The sequence below is a fragment of the Pinus tabuliformis genome, chromosome 9 (assembly GCF_031772625.1).
Source record: "Pinus tabuliformis cultivar Carrire ecotype Pingquan chromosome 9, CPIR1, whole genome shotgun sequence".
In the NCBI taxonomy this organism is placed as follows: Eukaryota; Viridiplantae; Streptophyta; class Pinopsida; order Pinales; family Pinaceae; genus Pinus; species Pinus tabuliformis.
The window spans coordinates 33,674,438-33,683,009 of NC_142307.1; the positions used below are offsets into that span (position 1 = coordinate 33,674,438).

Sequence of the window (8,572 nt, forward strand, 5' to 3'; positions counted from 1 at the left end):
GTTGCAGATGGCAAATGTTCCAGACTTGTCTTGATATCAAATACGATATGGGTGTTCCTCGAGATGAACTGATGAGATGTAAATATTCTGAATATTATCAATTGAACCAAAAGAAAGCATGTCTTCCTTTACAACCACAATGCTGTTAGGGAAAGATTTTGAATGGAAAGAACACATATGATTAATTTCTCCCACACTCACATTACTATACGCCAACCTCAGGTTACTACTGCAAATAACTGTGGCCCTGTCACCTAACGCTTGTGAGAATAATGCAGAAATAGTTAGTTATGAGTGGTTGAACTGAATTAGTTGTAGGTGGTTGAACAGAATTAGTTATGAGTGGTTAGGAATTAGTTTGTGTTATTTCCTATATAAGTATGATGTAATTGAGCAAAGAGATTAAGGAAGTTGTGTGAGCTTTGTCTCACGTTTGCTGGTATTTCTACCTGTGTCGTTGTTATAGTCTTTTGTTGTAATTTTGTAATTTGGTATCAGAGCGAGGACGTAATCAAGCTTGCTTTGAGTCTCGTCCAGTAGACCATACCTGTTCATACGCCGCAGCAGGGCTTCTCCTTCGAATATACGGCGAGGGTTTTTCTCGTCCAGCGTCAGAAGCATACGCGCTGCATTTTGTATGCGGCTCAACGTGTATTGAACCCTCCAGAGTTCTCTCTTATTTCGCAGCCCGTATTCTCCAACCATTTTCAGTTGACCGAAATCAACTGCTCGACTTGGCATGTGGAGGGAAGGCCAGGAGGACTGACCACTCAAATTTTGCCGGACATTATTGTGTACTTTTCTGACTGTGCATCGATTACATTAATCTTTGCTCCTGAGAATACAGTCAAGTAGTTTTCTTTCACTGTTTACATTTTCTTCTGGAACCCATTTCAGGCTTTGTATAATTGGCAGCGGATTATCAGTTTAAAAAAAAAAAAAAAAACAGTGGCAGCATATTATTAAAGGTGTTTTTGTGTTGCATTTTTAAGATCGTGTGCAGCGTTTTATGTATTAACCAGCTTTCCTGGAGCAAGTTTGCAAGTTTTGTTTGAAGTTTTTTTTGAAATAGCGTGTGTAAGAAGCTTGCAATTTTTTGAATTTGGTCATTGGTGGAGAAATGGCTAATCCCCTTGCAGATTCATATTTAAATGAGTCTTCAAGACTTGATGGAGAAAATTATGTCAATTGGAAATTTAAGATCATGACAGTACTGGAGGCATACAATCTCTGGCCGATTGTCAAAGGTGACGAGACCAAGCCTCAACCTCCTACTAATACTCAAGATTGGGAGAAGCGTGAAATGAAAGCAAGGGTGCTGCTACGCATGTCAGTGAAGGACAATATTATTCCTCACATTCGGGACTGTGAAACTTCGAAGGCGACATGGGACACTCTCAAAGGTTTGTATGAGACTACTAATGCAAACCGTATTTTATTTTTAAAAACAAAGCTGCTATCTATCAAAATGGATGCCAATGAAAGCATTAGTAACTTTCTTTCCCGAATTAAAGATTTCAGTGATAAGCTTGGTGATATTGGTGAAAAGGTTTCTAGTACAGACTTGGTAACTGTTACTTTAAAGGGGTTAGTCCCAGATTATAAAGTCTTTATTTTAGCTCTCTCCGCTAGACCGACACCTCCTACATTTGAAGAATTGGCTGGAATTCTTCTTCAAGAAGAAGAGCGCATGAAAACTTTTGAACTGGAGTGAAATGGTTCTGATTTGGCTTTGACTGCAAGAGGCCAAAGACCATTCCGAGGGAGACCATGGGACAGAAACAGAGGCCGTTTTCAAGCAAAGCAAAAAGGTATGGCACCTCCTGATTCTTATGTTAAAAGGAACATTGAATGTGATTATTGTGGAAAACCTGGACATCTGGCTAAAGATTGCTATAGGAAAAAGAATAATGAATCAAATCAAAGACATCGCAGGCATAATGGGAATTACATAAACAGAGACACCTCAGTGAATGATGGATTTAAAAATCTTAAGTTATTTCTTTCTGATGCTACATTGTCTGCTGAATCTGATGATGAGAATGCTTGGTTTATAGATTCTGGTGCATCAACACACATGACTTGTAATAAAGAATGGTATGATAAATATTATGAGAAATCTGATGGTACACACATTTACCTAGGAGATGATAGGTCACTTAAAGTTCAAGGCTATGGCATAGTAAATGTGTACTTACCTAATGGACAAATGCGACAGATTCATAATGTGATGTATGTCCCTGCTCTCAAAAAGAATTTGCTATCTGTTTCCACTATCACTGATAATCATTTAAAAGTAGAATTTGGTAAAGTGGGGTGTATAGTGAAAGATGTTCAGGACCACTACAGGGTTGTTTCTACAGGTACCAGGGTTGGAGGATTATACAGATTGGATGTGACAGTGAAGCGCCATGTTGCATTGACATCCACAGAGACATCGACAGCAGATTTATGGCATCACAGGTATGGGCATCTAAATTACAATGATTTATCGTTATTACAAAGGAAATCAATGGTTGAAGGTCTTCCTGTTATGAAGTGTGAACATTTACCATGTGAAGCTTGTTCACTTGGTAAGCAGCATAGAGAAGAGTTTCCTATTCATACTGAGAAACGAAAGTATGATATACTTGAATTAATTCACACTGATGTATGTGGACCTATGCAAACTAGGTCTCTTGGTGGTGCTTCATACTTTGTTATTTTTATTGATGATAGATCTAGATATACCTGGGTCTATTTCGTTAGAAGGAAAAGTGACATATTTGAGTATTTTAAAGAGTTTCGAAATATGGTTGAAAAACAAACAGGAAAGTGCATCAAAATACTCAGATCTGATCAAGGGGGTGAATATAAATCAAAAGCATTTAACACCTATTGTAAATCTAATGGAATTCAACAACAGTTCACAGTGCCACATACCCCTCAGCAAAATGGTGTTGCAGAGCGATGGAATAGAACCTTGGTGGAATCTGCTCGTAGTATGCTGCAAGGTAAGAACATCTCTAATGGTTTCTAGGCAGAAGCCATTAACACTGCTGTTTATCTGAAGAATCGATGTCCCACTAAGAAATTAGTTTTTCAAACTCCTTTTGAGGTTCTTTATGGTTATAAACCTGATGTGAGTCATTTCAAAGTCTTTGGATGTACTGCTTTTGCTCATATTCCTAAGGCTAACAGAAGCAAACTTGATGCCAAGTCCATCAAGTGTGTTTTCATTGGATATTGTACGGATCAGAAAGCCTATAAATTGTTTGATCCAAGTTCCCATAAACTATTTGCAAGTCGTGATGTATTGTTTCATGAGCAGACTGATAAAAGTAACACAACGAATGATACATGGCATATTTCTAATGATGCACATCTCAAGCTTGATACTTTGATTAAGCAGGAACAGGAACAGGTCCAGGTACAGGTACAGGATCAGGATGATAGCAGCAGTACGAGCACATCTAGCAGCAGTGAGTCATCACAAGGGGGTGATTCACCTCAAAGCCAACGAATCATGGATGGAACACCCACACCAAGAAGGTCGTCCCGACAGACTCGGCTTCCTGAAAGGTATAGAGACTATGCCTTAATGTCTAATATAATGAATGTTGAAGAACCAATTGATTATAAGCAGGCTAAACAACATGAACCATGGATTAATGCTATGAATGATGAATATGCTTCTATTATGAAAAATCAAACATGGGAATTAGTGGAACTTCCTGAAAATAAAGTTCCAATTGGAAGCAAATGGTTGTACAAAACAAAATTTAAAGCAGATGGTACAATTGATAAATTTAAGGCAAGATTAGTAGCAAAAGGATATGCTCAACAGGAGGGAATTGATTTTGAAGATACTTTTGCACCAGTAGTTAAGTTGAATACAATTAGATTACTGATTGCCTTAGCCACAAAACATAATTGGAACATACATCAATTGGATGTTAAATCTGCTTTTCTAAATGGTGATTTAAAGGAAGAAGTTTATTTGGTTCAACCTGAAGGGTTTGTCAAACAGGGACAGGAGCATCTGGTTTGCAGGTTAAGAAAGGCATTGTATGGTTTGAAACAGGCACCAAGATCATGGTATGTAAAGATTGATACCTTCTTTCTTCAGATTGGATTTGTGAAAAGCAAAAATGATCCTAACTTGTATGTTAAGAAAGATGAAAAAGGAAATGTTTCTTTAGTATCTTTGTATGTGGATGATCTCATTATAACAGGTAGTGCTCACAAGTTAATTGAAGAAATTAAAGTTCAGTTGTCACAGGATTTTGAAATGAAAGATTTAGGTGAAATGCATTACTGTTTAGGCATTGAGGTATGGAGAGAAACTGGTAAAAATTTGATCACTCAAAGAAAATATACAAAGGAGATTCTTAAAAAGTTCAATATGACAGATTGCAAAGCTATGTCCACTCCCTTAGAACAGAATGCAAAGTTGTACAAAGAAGATGGTTCGAAAGAGGCAGATGGAACATTATATCGTCAGTTAGTGGGAAGTTTGAACTATCTCACCACTACCAGGCCAGACATTGCATACTCAATCAGTATCCTTAGTCAGTTCATGGCTAAGCCTTCAGGAAATCACTGGAATGCTGCAAAGAAAGTTCTCCGATACTTAAAGGGAACAGTGAATCTTGGTATTATGTATACTGATGAATCTGATGTTGCACTGACAGGTTTTTCTGATTCAGATTGGGCAGGAAATCCAGATGACAGACGATCTACCTCTGGCTATGCATTTCATATTGGATCAGGGGTCGTATCTTGGAGTAGTAAGAAACAACCAACTGTTTCTTTATCATCAACAGAATCAGAGTACAAAGCTTTGACCAATGCCACCTGTGAAGCTATTTGGTTGCAGAGAATTCTTGCAGATCTTGAAGAAGCGCAAAGTGGTGCAACATGTATCAATTGTGATAATCAGAGTGCTATCAAATTAGCACATAATCCAGTTTACCATGCTAGAACAAAACACGTTGAGTTACAGTACCACTTTGTACGTGAGAAAATTGAGTCAAAAGAAATTGGATTGATATTTTGTAACACCAAGGATAATGTGGCTGATATATTTACTAAGCCCCTTGGTAAAATCAAATTTGAAGTTTTTAGAAGTCAGTTAGGTATTGTAGAAAATCCATTTCTCCATTAAGGGAGGATGTGAGAATAATGCAGAAATAGTTAGTTATGAGTGGTTGAACTGAATTAGTTGTAGGTGGTTGAACAGAATTAGTTATGAGTGGTTAGGAATTAGTTTGTGTTATTTCCTATATAAGTATGATGTAATTGAGCAAAGAGGTTAAGGAAGTTGTGTGAGCTTTGTCTCACGTTTGCTGGTATTTCTACATGTGTCTTTGTTATAGTTTTTTGTTGTAATTTTGTAATTACGCTAACACATGCGTTGCATTCTCATGACGAAAAGTCCTCAGATTTATTCCTTTGGTACCCAAGGAAATCTTTTTCTTTTCCCCGTCAGAAAGCTCCCCACTGCTCACATTCAATGTTAGGTTATATAAGTGCCCATCCCCAAGCCCACACAGCAAGTATGAAATCCCTTCAAATTTACAAAATAAAACAGACCGGGTAACAACATTCTCGGCAAATTGGAGACTTTGAATGAGTTTCAGATCAGGAAGAGAATAAATTCTGATACTTTGGTCTTTCCATAGTCCAACAGCTGCCAATTCACTCCGTTTACTATCCTGACCAATAGGAGTTATGTCCATGCAAGATACATCATACTCAATCTTTTTATGTCCCTTCAGTGTTAGGGATCCCTCTCCAATTTCCAAGTAGACAATATTACACCCTCGAGTGGCCAACAAAACCTGGGTAGCACTACCTGTGGCTACTTTTATAGACAATCCTGTGGCGGTGGGGGCTCTCCATTCAGACAATAGCTGTCCAGAAGACGCACTCGTTAATCTCACAGAACTTGCTGTTACCTGAACAAGTTGGTCATGAATAGCATCTTGACAGAATAAGGAAGGAGCATGAAGGACAAATCCTTGTATTTCATGTGTTTCTTCTAGCTCATCATTTGAGTTAATGGCAAGTACACGAGTCTCACCAAGAAAGCTCAGCACCAAATAAGTGTCGAAATCGTCACGAGTCGAAGAAGCTCGTAATGGCCACATTCCCTTTACATCTGCAAACTCTGCAGCTGCATGCTCGTTGATTCGTATGCCACTCCTGAGAATGCGAAGGCAGCCATGGTTGAATCCTCCAGAACAAGTCACGACGTGTTCTTGTCCACCATGATCAACAACACAAAAGTCCACGATTGGACCAAGGTTAACATATGTTTCCACAACTAAAAATCCCACTGATCCATATATAGAATCTGGGGGAAGATGCAGTTTGACAAGTTGTGAATCTCCTTCATCAGACCCAATGTACACAAATCCATTCTCTAAATAACAGATTGTTGAAGCAACAGATGTGTCACCTAGCAGATCTATATTGAGACCAGTAACCGTTCCCTTTTCATGAATGAGAGAAAGCAAGTGAAGGTGACCCATGTGGTCACCGAGCAGATATTGAGAATCATGGACTTTGGCATAAGCCTGAATGATAGTCATTGAGTTGGGTGTGGGAACAGCTTTGAATACTACAGACGGAGAGGGACTGAAATAAGCAATGGCCTTAAAATCCTTGCTTTTTACATCTACCTCGTATGTTCTTACTTGCAGTTCATCTCCATTCATACAACTGAGTTGTTGTTGGTATGGCACACACCTGCCTTTTACATCTACCTCGTATGTTCTTACTTGCAGTTCATCTCCATTCATACAACTGAGTTGTTGTTGGTATAGCACAGCAATTGTGGGCTTTGAACAACCATACAATAACTTGATATCCACAACTTCAACAGTTCTATCCAGCATGATATCGAAAGCGTGTGTAACTCCTGCAACACCATCATATGCTAAAATTGTAAATACGCCATTAAAGAGGTGGAGTCCAATGACTCGACAATCCGGATCAACCATACCAATCTCATATCCACTCTTGACAGGGATCGCGACAAAATCCCAGACATTTGCAACAAAATCCCAGACATCTGCGACAGCCCTGGTAATAAGCTCATGGCCCCCGTTATTATTCCACTGAACAACACTCAACTTGTATTCTTCTGTGGAAATAACAAGAGAATCCTGCTGCTCCCCAGCAGGTCGGAACAGTTCAAGCACTGCGATTCGGCCATAGATTGGTACTTGTAGAACTTTTTGTAAACCCTGAGAGGAGAGAGAATGGATCTCAATCCAGGTGATTTTTGCAATGATGAGATTAATGTCGCGAGGACCAGTAAAGTTGCCCACGCAACAATGAGTCACAGCAGTGGGCTTATGGACACTTACAACGTAGTTCCACATATTCATCTTCTACCCCTTGAAAAGAGCTAGCCTCGGGTTAACGACAACAAGTGCTTCTGTTCTCCTAATTCGGCAGCAACAAACGACTGAACCTCAAGAAAATTTTCCTGAGGCAGCAACAAACTAGTGAACTTTGAGAAAGAAAATTCTCCTTCGGCCGCAACAAACCAGTGAACCTCAAGAAAGGAAGTTTTCTTCCACGACAATAAACCAGTGAACTCCAAGAACCACAAACCCTTTTATATATATATATATATATATATATATATATATATATATACAATCTTCCCATAAGGAAATGCCCACATTTGAGTAGTCCCACCGACATTCAATTAATGGGGTGTTATGGCCTATAATAGTAAGGATATGTATTTCTTGGAGTCTAGTATCCCCGCCTAAATTATTTGGGAAGGTTGATAGTTTTTATTTAAATTATTTAAAAAAATCAAATATTAAAAATTATTTTAAATAAATAGATAATTTTATTTTTTAAAAATATTAATTAAATAAATAAATATTTTTAATTTTTATTAATTCTTTAAAAATATATTTTTTATTTTAACTATAAAAATTGGCTTGAAATTTTTAAATAATTTAAAATTTTTAAATTTTCCAAAATAAAATTATAGGTAGGTTGAGGTGGTCCACTTTAACTATCTTTGTCTAAATGAATTTAAATATAAAAGTGGGATGGTCCACTTTAACTATCTTTGCTTTAAATGAATTTAAATATAAAAGTTGGTTAATCACAAATTCAACTACATTTTACTTAAGATTCTCTTTCAAATGGGTCTTAGGGTTATAGTTTCTCATTTTTTATGATTACTTTTGGAGCTTTTCCTTTGGGTTTTGGTTCATTAAGGATTGACTTTGTCTACTTAGTAAGTCACTACATAGGATAATTTTTAATCTAGAGGTGTATTAGAATGTGGATTGAGTGATAATATCCTTTTTATAAATGAGTAATACATTTTTAAGTTGAATTTTGCTAATTAAAATTTTGTCTCTATTAAAAAAAAAGAAACATTCATTTTAAAATCTGATTTGATTCACTTGTTAAGTCACTCCATAAGGTAATCAATACAACCATATAAATTAAATGGTCAGTAAATGATGAGAGATATCAAACCATAAAATAATTAATATATACATTTCAAAAAATATGTAACAATATTATTAACCATGGAGATTCACCTCCACTT

The 8,572-nt window shown here is 37.2% G+C and overlaps 1 pseudogene; it reads right to left on the reverse strand.

Annotated features, from left to right (window-relative positions):
* Positions 1 to 5,378: 5,378 nt before the first annotated feature.
* Positions 5,379 to 7,376, reverse strand: LOC149146974 (DNA damage-binding protein 1 pseudogene; annotated as a pseudogene).
* Between the last annotated feature and the right edge of the window lie 1,196 nt (positions 7,377 to 8,572).